The sequence below is a fragment of the Balaenoptera borealis genome (assembly GCF_965194805.1).
Source record: "Balaenoptera borealis genome assembly, chromosome: X".
NCBI lineage: Eukaryota > Metazoa > Chordata > Mammalia > Artiodactyla > Balaenopteridae > Balaenoptera > Balaenoptera borealis.
Window position 1 is genome coordinate 123,974,108 of NC_138881.1, and position 18,853 is coordinate 123,992,960.

The 18,853-nt window shown below is 44.1% G+C and overlaps 1 protein-coding gene across 4 annotated transcripts in view; it reads left to right on the forward strand.

The window, feature by feature from the left end:
- The window catches only part of AFF2 (ALF transcription elongation factor 2), a 482,808-nt gene that overhangs the window by 353,583 nt on the left and 110,372 nt on the right, over window positions 1–18,853 (forward strand). The window lies entirely within an intron of this gene.

Sequence of the window (18,853 nt, forward strand, 5' to 3'; positions counted from 1 at the left end):
CTACATGTAAAAGAATGAAATGAGAACCCTCCGTAACACCATACACAAAAATAAACTCAAAATGGATTAAAGACCTAAATGTAAGGCCAGTCACTATAAAACTCTTAGAGGAAAACATAGGCAGAACACTCTGTGACATAAATCAGAGCAAGATCCTTTTTGACCCACCCCCTAGAGAAATGGAAATAAGAACAAAAGTAAACAAATGGGACCTAATGAAAGCTTTTGCACAGCAAAGGAAACCATAAACAAGACGAAAAGACAACCCTCAGAATGGGAGAAAATATTTGCAAATGAAGCAACTGACAAAGAATTAATCTCCAAAATTTACAAGCAGCTCATGCAGCTCAATATCAAAAAAAACAACCCAATCCAAAAATGGGCAGAAGACCTAAATAGACATTTCTCCAAAGAAGATATACAGATTGCCAACAAACACATGGAAGGATGCTCAACATCACTAATCATTAGAGAAATGCAAATCAAAACTACAATGAGGTATCACCTCACACCAGTCAGAATGGCTATCATCAAAAAATCTAGAAACAATAAATGCTGGAGAGGGTGTGGAGAAAAGGGAGCCCTCCTACATTGTTGGTGGGAATGTAAATTGATACAGCCACTATGGAGAACAGTATGGAGGTTCCTTTAAAAACTAAAAATAGAGCTACCATACGACCCAGCAATCCCACTACTGAGCATATACCCTGAGAAAACCATAATTCAAGAAGAGTCATGTCCACAATGTTCATTGCAGCACTGTTTACAATAGCCAGGACATGGAAGCAACCTAGTGTCCATCGACAGATGAATGGATAAAGAAGATGTGGCACATATATACAATGGAATATTACTCAGCCATAAAAAGAAACAAAATTGAGTTATTTGTAGTGAGGTGGATGGACCTAGAGTCTGTCATACAGAGTGAAGTAAGTCAGAAAGCGAAAAATAAATACCGTATGCTAACACATATATATGGAATTAAAAAAAATGGTTCTGAAGAACCTTGGGGCAGGACAGGAATAAAGACGCAGACGTAGAGAATGGACTTGAGGATATGGGGAGGGGGAAGGGTAAGCTGGGACGAAGTGAGAGAGTGGCATGGACATATATACACTACCAAACGTAAAATAGCTAGCTAGTGGGAAGCAGCTGCATAGCACAGGGAGATCAGCTCAGTGCTTTGTGACCACCTAGAGGGGTGGGATAAGGAGGGTGGGAGGGAGACGCAAGAGGGAGGAGATATGGGGATATATGTATATGAAAAGCTGATTCACTTTGTTATACAGCAGAAACTAACACACCATTGTAAAGCAATTATGCTCCAATAAAGATGTTAAAAATACATAAAGAAATAAAAAATAAACAACCCTGGCAGCCAATGTGGAAATGTTACCTGGAATCATTATTTCGAATAAAGCAAAATGCCCCGAAAAGAGAGCTGGGGCTGAGCTGTGCAGCATCGTTTGATATCTCTGCACCCAGGAACTCTAAGTGCATCTCGGGTGAAGAAGACAGAGCTCCCTGCTTTCACTGGGGTGCTTTCAATAAGGTGCTGACAGCTTGGCTTTTTAAAACAAAGGTGTTTAGTCTCTGTTGGAGAGAGGGTCAAACCATGCAGGAACATTTACAGCGATACAGAGATTGACGTACTGTGGATTCGCTAGTCCTCTGAGGTGATTTCTCTGGGAAACTCATCTCCCTCTGCATGAAACTAAGCAGCCTCTGAAACAAATGCAAGCCTTTGAAGCCGTCACCCAATCACTTGACCAAACACAGTTTTGAACTTCCTTATGGAATTCAGCTTGAACAGTTTTACCAAAGGTTTTTCTGAGCTGATTATACAGGATTAATCCTGGGTCTTTGATTTGTAGAGCACTAATTTCAGACTTATTTTCAGATGCAGTTGTCTCAGATAATTTCGAAGAACACATTGAACTTCTCCACTTTAAAAAAAAAAAAGATCCATTTCTGCATTCAATTGTGACCGCCAGACAGGTCTGCGGGAGAGTCATGAATGTAACGCTGGGTGATTATTTTGAGAATTTTAGCATATTGACTCTCATCTCCTAATTGAAAATCGGATTATTACTGTGGCTTTAAAAAAAATCTTATTAGTGTCAAACAACTTCCCTCGGAAGCTTTGGCTGTATGGTCTTATTTATGCCATGTAAATGATGTGAATATTTGAGGCAAATCAATTCAGAGGGAAAGAAAATAACCTCACTTTTTCTGTCAATTATGTGGACGTGTAAGGCAAAATTATTTTAGATATGAAATGTCTAGATTTCACCTTTCCTAAGTGCTTTAGCGTAAAATATTAGTATGAAAGGGTTACCATGGAATATTAGTTGTTATTCAGAAAAAAAGGGACTTTTATGATCCAATATATTTGGGAAACAGTGGGTTAAAAAAAAGCCTAACAAGTCTTTTCATTGTAGGAATTCTTTGAGCTTTTAATATGCTAATGTTCACTGCGTTTCTACTGGAGGGGTGTAGAATAGGAAGTGTTTCCCAAACTGACTTGGCCACAGAATATTTTTCCCAGAATAATTTGGGCTTGTGCCCATCTAGATAACGACATCATTACCGAGTTCTCTGTGTATATATATATATATATATATATATATATATATATATATATATATATATATATATATATATAGACACAGCTTCAGTTATCTACCTGGAGTGGAGATGCTCGTTCTTTTTTATCTTACCACCCTCACGCCCCTTCTCCTCTAGTTGCCCCGCCAGATCAGAGAGTATGTTTTAAATCAAATGTCCCTTTTAGGCAGCTTAGTGAAATTGCAGTTTGTATTCAGAAATCATGGAGGCTTTATTTTTGAATTCATGATATGGAGGGTGTTTGAAATCTCACCGACTTGCTTCTGGAAGATTTCTTTTGTGAGAGCCTTTGGTCAGGTTTCCTTTTTTTCTCTCCAGACCACCTGCAGCTAGAAGTTGTCTCCTGGGTGGTTGACTCCAGTGATCCCCATCATCTTCCCTCACTGTGGGGAGAAAAGCTGTCTGAATAGAGAAAGAAAGGCTGCAGACTCACTGAGCATTCTTAGGAGATAATTTACTGCCATGTTTTATAAAACCAGGAACTGGGATGTGCTTAATAGCTTTTTATTAGATATTGCCGAGAGAGATAATAGTCCTCTTATCCTGGTGACTTTTGAGACCATTCTGAGTGCTGATATTTTCAATATGAAAATGCAGTAATGAAGTCACCTCTCAAATCTGAGCGTGTGGATTGTCCACTTCAAACTGTGTCTTCCCCAGCTGGCTGGCTTCTCTGGGCTGTCTTCCCTCCACCCTCTGTGGGAATGCGTTTTTGGAATGCAAACTTGCATAACCTTAGGTTGAAAAAAAAAACACAATTAAAAGATAATTTATTTTTCAATTTGGGGAGGGAGGTTGCATCACACCAAGCCAGAGTCTAAAGGAAAGAATTTCCCATTTTGCCCTGGTTTTCTGTGTGCTACTTGGCTCTAAAAGCACGAGTAATCTAGAGCTGATGTATTCCCTCCCAAACAGTCAAATCATATTTTCAGTGAGGCCAAGAACGTGTCCTTAAGTACTTCCTTGATAACAGATCTCTTATTATGAGGAACATTTACCACGTAGTTAAACTGGGATTATAACCCGCTACACTGGTATTTCTGGTCTTCTGAGCTACACACTTAAAACAAGATGTTTCTGTGTACACAGTACTCCATTTAATTATCATTTTTAATTACTTTATTGACATAAACATTAGTTCTGAACACATTTTACAATAATGAATATAACATACAAGCAATTTATAATTTTCATTATGTCATCTCATTCACATTGTGTGAGGCTTGATGGTAGATAATTAGTTGATTGGATATGAAAGCACCCAAAATACTGATGGGTAGCAGAGATGAGCTCTGATTAGTTGGCTCTTTCTGCCTTCACCAATTATATATTGTTCTTTGTATTTATTCCTGATGGATGCTCGATATTAGTAATATGCAGCTTGTAAAATTTGTAGAGAGAGATGGATCCGTGATAGTATTTTGGCATATATTATAACACCTACTTTATAATATGGAGGAACTCAAATATTGACATTTTTATTTCTGGGATTAACTCTCTGCCTTTAGATTTTCTCATGCGTCCTTATCACTACTGATTTTATGCACGTGTGTCAGACGCATTTTTGTAAATATCATGTTTCTCAGCAAACTAGTAGGGTTAAATTAAGAAATTCAGCAATGGAAGAATGAGACGCACACACACTCACAATAACAAAGATGAAAATATAAAATGCTGCGAGACGATGGTACAGTAGTACTGTTTGTAAGGCTGTGCCCTCCTTGAGGTTGGAAGTGGCCGGGGGAAGGTGATGACAGTCACACACCTAATCTCATTAAACTCACTGTCCAAACATCAGAGCTCTTCTTTGTATTATCTTGGTTACTGGGCTAGGAAGGGGCCATCTAACTGCCTTTAGTGTTTACAACATCTGTGGATTGATTGCTTATCCACTGAGGTCGCGATCTCAGATTGAAACATCATCTGAGTAACACGTTACTTTTTCAAGGGCATTCGAAGGCACACCAGTAAACTTCCAATCTAGATTCACGGTTATTCTTTGAGGACATACCAAGCGTAGATGCAGATGCCCAGCTTATCTCGTCAAGTTGTTAAGTTATCATTTTGTAGGGATGCGAGTTGAGCCTTCTCATGCATTTGCTTTGTGCACAGGGGGAAAGGGGATAGGGCGGGAACGATGCTGGAAGTCCAGGTGGCCACGTGAGAAGGAATGCATATTTTCAGTTACAAAGAGAAGTAGAAATTCAGTTCTTCGAAGTCGGAAGATTCTTATGTTTGCCATAAGATAAGATTCTGCCAGCAAATCAAGCCCAGGGTGGATCTGGCCTTGGGGGTAGAAGATCCTTATTTTGCTTTTCTTTCACTGAACTGAATTCCGATGAAAGCCAAGGCAGAAGCAAATTGAAAAGTATCAAACCAGGGCTCAGAGGTTCGCTGATGCTGCACTGTGTGTCCTTCGTTGAGGTCCAGTGCCCTCCGACCACATCTTCATCATTTGGTGCATGGTGATGAGGGACGTTTAACTCAGAGAGGAGCAGGCAGAATACTGATCGAATGTCACTCTGCCAGTTGGCCTACCTTGAAAGCCCCGAGTGGGTTGGCTTCAGATGGGTAACCGATATGGTTTTTCAAAAGGATGTCCAACTCCAACTGGTTGGGGATCCAACTCAGCGATATGAGTCTGTAACTTCTGATTTAGCGATGGAGAACTAGGCATCTCACTGATGGGGTGTAGAGACAACGGGTGTTGCCTCTGGGGAGGTGAGCATTGCTATCTGAGGTGAAGCCCAGTGGTTTGACTTTCCCCCAAATTCCACCAATACAGCAGTCTGAATGTATTTCTTTTTCACGAACGTTCATTCCAGTGTCCTAGAAACAGGTATAGATTGATGCAGATTAATTTGGAATAGTGCAGCAAATTGCTGCTGGGAGATATATTTCAGAATTACAAGGGCTCAGGCTAATGGCGAGAATCAAATAAGACATAAAAATAGGTTTACATAGATTGTTTTATAAATCAGATAAAGCTTTATGTTACCTACCGTTGGAACTGGACACGTTTTGCAAGCAACATAAGGGTTGTTCATGTAATACTTTCATTATTTCCAGCAAGAGTAAAACAAAATAGAAACAAGTCCATTGAATTTTGCCACCATTAACTACCATTAACTGTAATTTCTCCTGACAAGCTCTCTCATCTGATGATGAGTGTAACATTGGGAAGAGTCGCCTGAAAAATTGCATAAACGCTAATGAAATATGCCCTTGTATTTTAAGTGTGCCCGGTTCAGACATTTAAAATAGAGCAATTTATAATGTGTTAGCAGCCAGAACTCCATCTTGTTTTAAATAAATTTATTTTTCTACTTCTTGTGAGACTCTAACTCACTCTGAGAAGACTCATGACATTTCACTGCACGAGGCGGGTCACAAATTGAATAATGTGAAATAACATTATTAGAGAACTGAAGAAAATGATATGGCAATAATGCGTTTTACAGTAAAATTTGATAGTCCTCTAAAGATCAATGAGTGTGTTTGTTTACTTTGAAGTGAAAGGACAAAGGCTTCATAATAGAATCCAGAAAAACACCAGAATTAAAGGAATCTTTGCCAGATGAAATGAACAGCTTTCCTAGTCTGCGGTGAATTCAGAAAATATACCATGTTCTTTGCAGTAGAAAGAAATAGCCTAGGTACTGTCCGTGATAACGTGTCATTATAAAGCTACCCTGCAATGAATGAAAGTCCTCTCGTGGCCACACAGAATAAAACAAGCTGCAAGTCACAAGGGTCCTGTCCTGTCCCAAACATTGATTGAAAGGGCACTTTATAAAGGGAGAAAGAAACAGCGGGGCACCTTCATTTGCATGACCAAACGCTAATGATGGAGGCGCCTTTATGGACACACTGTGTACACAGAATAGGTTCAATTAAAAAGAAGCTATTTTACACTGGCCTTTACCCCACCGGGATTAAAAAAAAAAATGACAAAACAAAGACCATTTATCTAGGTAACAATACATTGCTTTTAAAAAAATGAGGCAAAAAAAAAAAATGAGGCAGACTATAGGGTAAGCCAGAAACGTGGGTCTCCCGTGGTTTTATCTTTGCCACTTCTCTTCTTGACCAGGTCATCTTACACCTCACGAAGACTCATCTTTGTCAAAATAAGGTGAATATGAATGACAATGAGCGTGTACAGGAATATAGTAGCTGACCCTGACTAAGAAGAACAGGATTCGGAACTTCTTATGAGTTTAAAATCAAGCTGTGTTAGCAGGGACCAAAATGAATTGCTGTCTGATATTTTGGGGCTTGATAAAATGAGTTGGGGGTTTGAGTTCAATGCCTATGGACAGATGTTCCACAGACAAAAAAATGAGGCTCTTAATTGGCACTAATTAGCACCCTTGTTGGCAGGGAAGGATTGACAAGGTTATTTCTATGGCATCCCCCGCTGACTCCCAGAGCTGTTCTTTCCAGGACAAGGGGAGGGCAATGTAGGTAAACTTATGTTCTTAGCCTTCAAGGAGTATTTGTGCCCCTAAACAAAGAGAGGCTTCACATTTCTAAGCTGTCAACTTAGTAAGATTCTTTGCCTAGGATATACCTTAGCTTTTATTTTTAATTAAATAAAGTGTAATTAGTAGAAAAACAATACGATAGAGTGACAGGCACTTTTTGTTGGTTTGTTTGTCCCTGCTTAAAGAAGCAGAAGCAAAAAGAAAAAAAAAAAGAAGCTGTATTAAGGATGAGAAAAACAATCTGAGCACATTCTAGATGTTCACACTAGTATAGAACATAGAAGATGTTTTGTACTGGCACAGACCTCTGTGATGTGCTGTGTGAGACATCTTTTCAATGCTCTGTTTCTAATCACTTGCATCTGTAAAATGGGAAGTACCACCAGCCTTGTAAGAGGGCTGAAGTATCGCGAGAACGAGTGATGGTGGAGAGTCAGTGTGGGATGAAGGAGCCTGTGACTGTGTTCTAATAAATATTAAGCGAAGGTCTGTGGAAAGATGCTTTACGTTTCTGCAAATGCTCCTCGCTGTATAATTGCAAGCTTGGGAATTATGCAAAAGTAGGTATTTTTGCATGTATTCAATTTAGTGCTAATAAGGAACTCAAAGAATGGATTAAAGCCGTTTTCAGTAACACGACAGACTTCTCGTATGCTTGTAGCATGATGGCCTTTCCTGAGAACGTGTGGTAAGGGAGGAACCTTGAAGAAAGTGAAGATGAGCGGGGGAAGACAGCCGAGCAAGGAGCCTGGCTTCAGCCCAAACCCACGGGGAGTTCTTCGTCCCTTAGTCATTGGATGGGGGATTCCTATCCAAGAGCCAGGTGGCTCTGTCGGCCAAGGGCAGTTCTCCGGAGAAGAGCCCATCTGGGGAAGACCCACAACGGCTAGAGGCACCAGCCTGGTGACAGGAATGTGGGAAGGCTCGGGGCCTCAGGCTGGTAGAGACAGGTAGCTCTCTCCCCAAGCAGGACCTTTTGGTTACTGAGCAACTTTCAGGAGAGCCAGATTGTGTTCAGCAGAACGAAGTCCATCCCCGACTAACACAATTAAAATAGCCTTTCATGATCAGCCAAGTCTGCACATAGATGAGCCCAACAGTATTTTCTTTCATGTGAACAGTCCTGTTTTAAGTACCAGATGGCGACCCGGAGGTTCTGTGGGGTTCTGATGTGTTCACATGCTATAGAAGCGGAGGAATTGGCAGTTCTGCAGACGAAATCTGCTCTTTCATCCTGGCCTGTGCCTCGTGTGGCACACCTTGTCTCTACGAGTCCTTGTCTCGTAGTCATCCCTCAGGGTGGCACACGAGCACCTGACCATCCCAGCCGGAAGGCACTCCGGATGCTGTATAATTACCCCTCGTTCCCAAGGCAAAGCCGTAGAGCCAAGGGTCTCGACTCCTCCCAGCCCTCACACGCCCTCGGCCCCTCAAGGCATCTCCTTTCTCACCAAACACCTACCCTGAGTGGAGAAGTAGGTGCCATCAGGCCCAAGCGATGCTCCCAGGTTCCTCTCACTTTCTCACGAGGAACACCGGGCAGCCCTTCCTGGTCAGCACGCTGTGATGCTGACCCCAGACCTCATTCGATATGTCCCAGTGCCAGCACCCCCGACCACCAGCCCCTGCCAGACCCTTTAAAACAACCTCCTCCAGAGGCCCCAGGCCCCACTTCCCTCAAGGCCACACCACCCTACAGATTCCAGACATCCCAGCACTGATTTCCCGAGACTGTGGCCCCCGTTGCCCTCAAAGGATCTTAATCGGGAGAATGGCATGGCCAGAGTCATGCTGTAGAAAGATCGCTGTGGCCCGGACGAGAGATGCTGAAGGCTTGCAACAAGGTAGCGATCGAGAAGAGTAGACACACCAGAAAAGGACGGTCTGTGGTCCCATCAGGAGGAGTGAGTGATTGATAAGATATGTGAGCTGAGGGATAGAGTAGAAATTTTTAAGTGACTGCCAGCTTTCTTGCTTGGAAATGCGGGTGGATGGTGACACTTATGGAGAAAGGCAAAAACGAAGCATGAGAATGAAGTGTCGATCCACACGACAACACGGGTGAACCTCGGAAACTTTGCGCTAAATGAAAGAGACCAGACGCAAAAGTCCACCTGTCGTGTGATCCCATTTATATGTATTGTCCAGACTAGGCAGATCTGTAGAGGCAGAGCGCAGGTTAGAGGTTGCCTAGAGGCAACCTGGAGGGAGGGATGGAGGGGTTGGCGAGCGGGGGAATGGGGGTGATAGGAGAAGGGTACGGGGTTTCCTTTTGGAGTGTTCAAAATATCCTGGAACAAGATAATGGTGGTGGCCGCACAACATCGTGAACGTACTAAAATGCACTGAACAGTACATTTAAAAAGGGTAAATTTTATGTTGTGTGTACTTTACCACAATAATAGATGGGTGGGCAGGTAGATGAAACAAACTGAATGAATGAATGAATGAATACTTAAATGAAACAAAGCAGGCGGAAGAGCAGGCTGGAGATGGTGGGTTCAGTTTCAGCTTTCTTGGACTCAAGGCGTTTGCGGGCCATGGTGGTGGAACTGTCCAGCAGAGAGCTGGATTTGTGAGTCCAGAGCTCAGGGAAATGTCTGGGCTGAAGATGGAAATGTGAGATGCAGGGCCGTGGATGACGTTCCCGGGAAGAGCAGAAAAGCAAGCTCAGGAGGAAGAGTGCCACTGCAGGGGGGCGGGCACGGGAGGGGACGGCAGGCGGGATGGCCGGTTCGGAGCAGCCCGAGCTGGGGAGCTCAGAGCCCTGTCTGCAGGCCCGTGTCTGCAGCCCCGTGCTCGCTCACTCCTGGCTGGGAAACAATAAGCCCATTGCTGGTTGTGCCTCCGGCATCAGTGATTATCTTGCATTCTGTTCTGGGCTTTTCATTTATGTCATACTCTCTGGCATTTGACCTCTTGTGTTGTGTGACTCACCTCTTATTCTGAGGTCTTCTGCCAAGTGTGTGCCAAAAGGGTGAGATTTTAAGCTCTCTAGGGGACAAAAATCATGGCGTAGGAATGCTTTCAGTTCTAAACTACTACTCATTTAAAGAGTTTGAATCTGCCCTCAGATGGCACTGTCAGAAGTCACTGAAAGCAAAATTCAGACTTACAACTGGCAAGAATAGAAGCGAAATCAGTGAGGCTTACCAAGCAAAATAACAATTAATACTTACTTCAGTAGAAGACAACCTCCTAAACAGGGTGAAGAGTTACCTGGACTTTGGTTAAATTTTAGCTTTGGAGGTGCTCTGTCAACTCAAGAGGCTCAGATGACCCAAGTTTCACTTACTTTCCACTTGAGAAAATTAGTCACTGGGATTTCCCTCCCCTCCCCGCTCACCTTGGTTGCTACTTTCTCTTAGCAAACATGTTTGTGTCACGCCCGCCCAACTGCTTCTTTTCCCCATGTCATTAGATGGTGAGGCGAGTACATGAAGAGACAGCTATTTGGGATATGAATGCATTGCCCCCCCAGTGCACATATTTGTGGGCCCTGGGAACTGGGGTGTAATCCTGTATTCCTTTGCTGGGGCTGCGGTGACAAAGTCGCACAGACTGGGGGGCTGAAACCACAGAAATGCATCGTCCCCCCGTTCTGGAGGCTAGAAGCCCCAGATCGACCTGTGGGCAGAGTTGGTTCCTTCTGAAGGCTGTGAGGGCAGGATATGTTCCAGGCCTCTCTCCTGGGCTTGTAGACAGCCATCTTATCCTTATATCTCTTCACATCGCCTTCCATCTACAGGTATCTCTGTGTCCAAATTTCCTCTTCTTGTAAGGACACCAGTCATGTCGGATGAGGGCCCACCTTCATGACCTCACTTTAATTTGATTACTTCTATAAAGACCCTATCTCCAAACAAGGTCACATTCAGAGGTACTGGTGGTTAGGACTTCAATATATGAACTTGGGGTGGGGGGAACCCAGTTCAACGCATAACCAGCCCGTTTCCTGAATTTGCCTTTTGTGAATGGCAGCAGTTCTCACGACCTTTGTTAAATGGGCTCCTTCAGATGGCAGGACGTAGTGATGGGCTGCAGGGTTCTGTCCCATCCCAGCCAGTGGGAACCCCCGGGAGCGTGAAATCTGCCCCCCCCTCCCTGGGAAAGCCACCTCTGAGCTCCCTTCTCCTCCACCCTCTCACAATGACACGGGTTTAGGGAGCTGACTCAGGCCGTATCTGCAAGCAGTAATTTCCAGATAACATTGTTACTGCAATTACCAAGTTAAGAAAAGGCTGCTCAGCCCGCAACTTGGGCAGTGGAGAAAGTAATGGAAAGAACAAACAGATTTACTTTTTCCTGTGGAGACAGAGCGTTTAGAGGAAACAGCCCTCACCTTCTTAGCCAGTGCTCTGGGCCACTGGTTTTGCCGGCGTCCTGAACCAAACCCAGCTCCCGACTGGCCTGTTTCCCTGTGGCTGTTCCATCTTTGGCTCTGCGGCGGGAGTCTGTCAAGAGAACCCACTGGAGACCCAGAGACAGATCAAGCTGTTGTCCCACATTCTCTCTCCACTAAATCACAGTTTTCTTTCCAGGGAGGGTGGCTATTTGTGAGGCTGTCAGAGCGAGGCAAGCGAAATGGGCCCGAGTGAAGGCGCCTGTTAACAGGAGCAGCTATCTCTGTCAGAGGCAAGCTCTGCGGCCAGTGACAAGGCAATCTGGCCCTGATAGGTGGGCGATTAAAAGTAACAAAAGGCAAGAAGAATGAGAGGGGAGAACCCCTATTACCTCGTGGTCCCCAAACCGAGGGGGCAGCCGAAGACTCCACATATGGACAGAGCCCCCGCTTAGGGCGGCGGACGAGGGGGCAGGGCATCTTCCCCGAAGCAGCCCTGGATGTTTTCCTTGGCCAGGTCCAGGGATGCAAGAGGTGGGGGAGATGCAAGAGGATGGCGGAGATGGCAGCAAGGTCTGGGTCGGGTTCAAGGTCTGGGTCAAGTTCTGAAAATCGATGATTGGAAACAGAGTGTTAGCGGTGGGCTGTGTGCCGGGGACTCCCTCTGCGTGAACAGGAGCCGTGTGGACATATTTTACAGTGTCATATCTCAGATGGGGAAGTTAGACCATAGACAAGCGGAAGAGGATTAAAGGCAAATTATCTCTCAGCTCAAGGGAGCCCCAGGTTAAATTGGCTTTGTGATCTAACATTTGCATGAGTGTAGGAGCTGCACCACCAGCGCTGGGCCCTGTTAGGAGCCCGGCTACCTAATCCCACGTGTCAGCATCTGGAAAACCCATTAGGTAGCAGAGCCCCGGGGCCTGGAGAGGCCTCAACAGAGGAGAAACCGCCGCAGTCCTGGGCAGACTGCACATCAGCCCAGCGAGAACTAACACCTTTTCCCCACCCCGAAATACGGAAAAGGAGTTTCACAGCCCCATTTTCCCTGTACTTAATGAATTGCCGTATACAATGATCAGTTGAGGACCGAGTCTGCATTCTCACCTCGCTAAAATGTGAGCCTCCCGCCATCGGTCCTGATGTCCGCTTAGATCAACTCATCCAGATTGTCAGGCCACATGATACACATGCCTGCCCATGGTTTTACTGAGGGGGGACAGGTGATTTGTCCTGTTGAGAGGGACCTCTGTGCAGATGGATTCCTTTCTTTACTAGCCTCAGGTTTGGAAAGTCTGGAGTCAAAGAGGGATAGAGCATCTTTGCTAAAGGTTTCTGGGCTTGGTCCCCACCACATCCAGACAGCTGTCTCTTTAATGTAATGCTTTGTCTCTCCTGGAAAACACAAAGCCCTTTTCCCCTGGTGAAGCTTCTGCTGGCTCTTTCAATTGCAGTTTTAACACAGGAAAAATGGAAGGAGAAAGGGATTACGTGGGGGAAAAAGAGCCCTTTTTCTCACGGCGGTTTTCTCCATAGATGCGAGTAGAAATGCATCTAAGACCTCCCATCAATCTCCATCAAGCAGGGCAGTGAGTGGAGTGGTTAGGGACGTGGGCTTTGGCATCAGGCAGGTGCAGGGGGCTGTCGTCCCAGCTCTCCATCCCCCCACTTGCCCAGCCGTGTGACTTTTTAAAAATAATAGCTGTATTGAGATGCAGGTACCATAAAATTCACATTTTAGTGTACAATTCAGTGGTTTGTGGTAGTCACAGAGTTGTGCAACCATCACCACTCTCTAATTCCAGAACGTGTTCATCACCCCAGAAAGAATCCTTGTGCCATGAGCAGTCATTCCTCACTCCCCCTCCCCCCAGCCCCTGGCAACTAGTAATCTACTTTCTATCTCTATGGATTTGCCTATTATGTACATTTCATATAAATGGAATCATTCAATATGTGGTCTTTTGTGTCTGGCTTCTTTCACTCAGCATAGTGTTTTCAAGGTTCCTCCATGTCGTAGCATGTACCAGTACTTTGTTCCTTTTTATGGCTGAATAGTATTCCATTCTCTGGCTAGACCACATCCTGTTTGTCCATTCATCACTTTATGGGCATTTCGGTTGTTTTCACTTTATGTCTATTTCCTGATGGCTAATGATGTTGAGCATCTTTTCGTCTGTATGTTGGCCATTTGTATATCTTCCTTGGAGAAACATCCATTCAGATCCTTTGCCCATTCTTTAACTGCGCTACCTATCATTTTATGGTTTAGTTTCCTGGCTTCTTTATATATTCTGGATACTAGACTCTTATCAGATATATGACCCACAACTATTTTCTCCCATTCTGTGGAGACTTTTCTTAACTTTTCTGAGTTTCCTTGCCTAAAAACGGAAAATACAAGTGCAGCCTCCCAGATTTCTTGGAAAGAGTCAATGAAGTGATCCATGGGCACACGTGGCAAAGTGAACGTCTGGCACACTCTGAGCTTACCTGAATAAGTCTTGTGATCATCAGCTACGGTCGGCCAACTTAGATTCATCGTGAAACAGAGGCAAGGTGGGAGCCCTGGAGGCATCAGTTTACATCTGATGGGTATAAACTGGGTGACATTCAAAGAGCTTTGAATTGACTAACATGTTATTCCTCGAATGATTGGAGCTGTTTTATGTGGGTTGATTATACTTTTGTTCTGAATACACTTTAAAGTTTTAGAAATTAGCTGATAACTCCCGGCCGGTATTAGGATCTGCCACTCTCCATATATCTACATTTATACCTCTCTGTTTGTCTCTCTGTCTAGACAGCTAGTTACCCATCTATCACGAATGTGAGTCTGTGAATAACAGGATAGAAATAGCCTAGTGTTGAGGCAAGTATTCAGAATTGGCACTTTCTTACCTAAAGCCACATCATGAAAGAATAGACCTCCAATTTCTTAAGATGTTTACCTACTATATGTAAAACCTACTGATGGCTCTCTGTTGCGGCTGAAACTGCTTTCTTCAGCAAGAGAGCTGGTGATTTCATCTGCAGGAATTCTTTTAATGCTGCTTCTGAACGCATTGGTATAAGAACCAGGATCCAATTTGTCCTAATACCGGTAATAACAGAAGTGGTAACATTTATTAAGCACTCTCAACCTTTTCACGTTACTCTTCACATAATCCATGCAAAGTAGATATCAGGGACCTTGTTTTAGAGACCAAACTATGGAGGCTCAGAGAGGTCAATCAGTTTGCCTACATTTGCACAGCTAGTCAATGCAAGAGCCCGGTCTGGACCCCTAGTCCATGCAACTCCCAAATCTTTGCTCTTGCCTTTATGTAGTGTCACCCTCTTAGGAGATTAGATTTACTAGCGTTCTTAATCATTAGGCACCTGGGTTATTTCTGTGTTTCAGAATCAGAAAGTCAATCCCTCCTAATCCATTGATAAGTGGTAGTACATAATGATTTAGATCTGTATGCCACTCACTTATCTTGAAAATCTTCCCATCTCAGAAATTCAGCTCTTCTTACGGAGACAGTGACAGTGCTAAGATGATGGCCTTACATGGATTCATCAGGGTCCCAGTGTTAAGAAACACCCACGCTGTGTTGGTGAGCCACAGAGAATTCATTTGCACCAAGTTGAAGTTTGGAGAGAGATGGCCAAAACGATTCAACATGGCTGGCTTTCCGCATCAATGTGATTGTGCCATGTGCTGTAATTTATAATGTAAACAAGTTTTCTGCAAAAGCTAAATATATCATGCAACTAATTTAACATGCACAGAAGGAGCCGTTAAATTATTTCAGTCCCATTACTCAAAATGTTCAGAAAATTCCTCTGTATTAGAGCCAGTGCAGGATTGGCTCTGCAGCCAAGTGCATCAACATAAATGTTGAATTCCTGGGGGAAATGCTTGCCTCACACTGTTACTTAGAGAAATATATGCCCAGACATTGTGGAGCCCCTTCTAAAACAATTTTCATTTTGTTAAAACAATAGGATCAAGTTTTCAATCGTGTTACCCAGCATCTCTGCATTTATGAAGCTTGTAGGCAGACACGAATGTCAGTAAAATGGGGATGTGTTTTTAAACGATTAATACTTTATGAAATGTGGAAGTGGAAACTGAGGGTTTTCGTGTGACTTTCTAATTTTGTCTTTACCTACATGGAAAGAATTCCTCGCGGAAGCCATATGTGATGCCTCAAAACTGTTTAAATTGGAGTAATTATCAGAACAAATGGTGTCATTGGATGATATTAGTCTGTTTGTGTTCCTTCTGCCTACCCAATGAATCAACATTAATACAGATTTTTAGAAACACTTGAAACAGTCATCTGCAATCCCATTTTTGTGTTAAAATACATATTTAAAAATTGATTAAACCTTTTTACCTACTAAAACATACCTTCAGATTGACAGTTTCCATTACATAGTCCTTATCCAGAAAGGATGTATCCTTCTCTACCTAGTTTTTAAAGCTCTGAATCAGGAATAGGTATGAAATTTCATCTGGTGTGTTTGGCATCTACTGAGATGATCATATGTTTTTTTATCATTTTATTTGTTGATGACGTGATGTAGCATACAAACAGACATCTTGATATCAAACTGTTTATGCACTCCTGGAATCTGGTAGATTAATATTTGATGATATGCAGTTCAGTTGTATTTTATGTAGATTTGAATTTTACAGATTTGAAAAAGTGGATATAATAATATTAATAGACTCTCTTTGTACTCAAAAAATTGATCTACTTTCTGCCTCTGACATGCAAAAGCTGTTTGTGGCTTTCCCTTCCTGCCACTTTTGCTTTAATGTGAGAACACGCTTCTCTAATGTTACTTGTTTCCGAATAAAAGTGACATCTGATGTGTTCAGGATAATCCAGGCTGAACTATCCTGGTCCAAGAATCACAATAAATGAGAAAGATGGGGGTGATTCCTATGTGTTAGGGTTATCTCATTTAATAGTTCGAACAATCCTATAAGGTGGTGCTGCTAGGATCCCTCTTTCACCAAGGGACTCATGGAAGTTCAGCGGATTTGATCCAAGGTGACACAGCTAGTGAGGGTTTGAACCTGGGCCTCTCTGACTACAGAACAGGCTCAGGCTCTACAACGAGCCCTGCCCTGTGCTGAGAAGGCACGTGCAACTCAGCTGGCTGTGCGAAGAGGCAAGTCACTGGTCTCCAAGAATTCTGAACACTGGCTAGTTCTTGAAGATGTGTGTCCTTGGACTCGAGCTGTGGCTAGCTCAGCCCACATTCATCACTCCTAGCAGAGAAACAAGTCCAGTAGCTATTGTTCTGCTTCTGGTAATGATGCTTCTTCCTAGCCTTCGTTACAACTTCAATGTAGGCAGCACGTTTGACATGAAACCTTAGTAAATGAGCGTGTTCAGCGTGGTCCCAGATCTGAAAAGCAGGTCCCCTAAGGAGTAGTGAGCCACTGACTAGGAGGTCTGGCGGTGCAGGGAAACAGCTCTGCTGTGGCGCTGTGGACACCCCACAGGTATTCCAATAGGCCACATAGGACGAGGCTTGAGCCACAGATAATCTGAGTGTTGGCAGAACACCTAGTGATCGTCCCAGGACAGGAGGGCACAAGAAGATCTTGAGGATGTACTCCAAGGCCATCTCCCACTCACCCCCAATCTCCTCTGGGAGCCTGTGATAACACAATTTCCCATTGCCTCCCAAGTTTTGATGAGGTATGGAACATTCTGTCCCACTCCCTCGCAGAAGAGAACGGCAGCCTATAAAACCTCTTAATGGAAGTCTAGAATGGGCTCCTCGATCACAGAATATCGTACAGCTTGCTCTGCCGTCATCGGGTCCCATTGGTTTCAGTGGTGTCCTTTTCGGTGTGTGGGACAAGGATCTGCGGAGCTGGCACACCTTCCTTACTTTCATTATGTAAGTACGCAACTGCCTGACTCGAAAAGTAACTGGCTGGATCTTTACCAGTCAAATCACTCAGGCCTCGCCCTGTCTCGTATGTGTGTGCATGACAGGTGCTCACCTGTGCTCACCTGATGGGATGCTCACGGGGGCCCTGGGCTCCATGTGCCCCAAGAAAGTCCAGCTGTAGGATTTTATAGGGTTGAAACACTGTCAATATGGGTTATAAGACAGTCTGCCTCCTTTTACCCTAAACAAAAGTGTGTGTGTGTGTGTGTGTGTGTGTGTGTGTGTGTTGGGAGAGGAGTGTCCTTTAGATGAAACAGAAAGAGCTGAGCATATAAATCAGGTGGGATTTTCATAAACAACCGGGCAACATTGCTGTCAAGATTTTAGATGGGCCTAAATTGTCAGGTTTGACTATTGTGCTTAAACAATGTAAAAGAAAATGTGAATTCTTTATGCATCGGCCTCCAGGAAGTCCCATCTGCTGTGTCAATTCAGGTAAACATCCCTTCTCGACAACCTTTCTCTAGAAAGGGGTTTGAGAAACAGTTTAATGCACTCCAAGCTGAAGTGCTGTGTTATCAGCGACTAAGGATTTGCAGTGCCTCAGATATAACTAAGAATTGGTCCCAGCTCCCATCGAGTTTAATGGAGGACACAGGGGCTGTCAGCAGGCATGGGCTGTAGGGTGCTTAATAGCAACTTAATATTTCAGTTGTTTTGAAGAGTTTCCTTAGATGGAGATTAATGGACCAGCTTGATAAAGGAGTTCTTTACTTAATCCTTTAACAGTTAGGAGCTGATGTGGAGAGATAAGTAATGAAGTACCCTGTGTGATTGGGAGGTACTTTGGAAGGAACCACAGGGGTTTCTACTCTCTAATCAGCCATGGTCGCTCTAAGGAGCCTTCATGGAACGAAATCTGCCTTGCTTTCATCAGTTGGGAATGGAACTTGCGAGATGTGTCTCCAGAAAGAAAGGTTGAGTACGAGAGACACTCCTTCTGCCCTGGTAGCCAAGGTCCTAGTGTAGGTATCCAAGCCGTGGGACAAGGAGGAGACACTCATCAGGAGAGAGGGACAGCCTGGTGTGAGGCAGTGTGTGTGTGCTTTGGAGATGGGCAGAGGTCGTGACATACGTTCAGTGACCTCAGAGTGGCTGGGAAGACATTGGACGTGAGGATCATCAGTGTCCCAATTCCATTGATTCTAATTCCATCATGTCTGTAGAATCTGGCCCCTTCTCTCCCCCAACCTGACTTGTCAGTGCCCTGGCCCAGGCCACCGCCCTCTGTTCCCTGGCCTACGACAATGGTGGCCCAACAGGTGTCCGTGCTACCTCCTTCTTCCGGTCGATCTAGGTTCTTTGCTCTCCGAGATCTCTACCTCTGGCTCTCCATGTCCCTCCTCTGCTTAAAAACTGTGCTTCTTTCCCCTCCCCATCATTCTTTAGAGCAAAGCAAGGTCCGGTCTCACCCCAACTACCTCCTTAG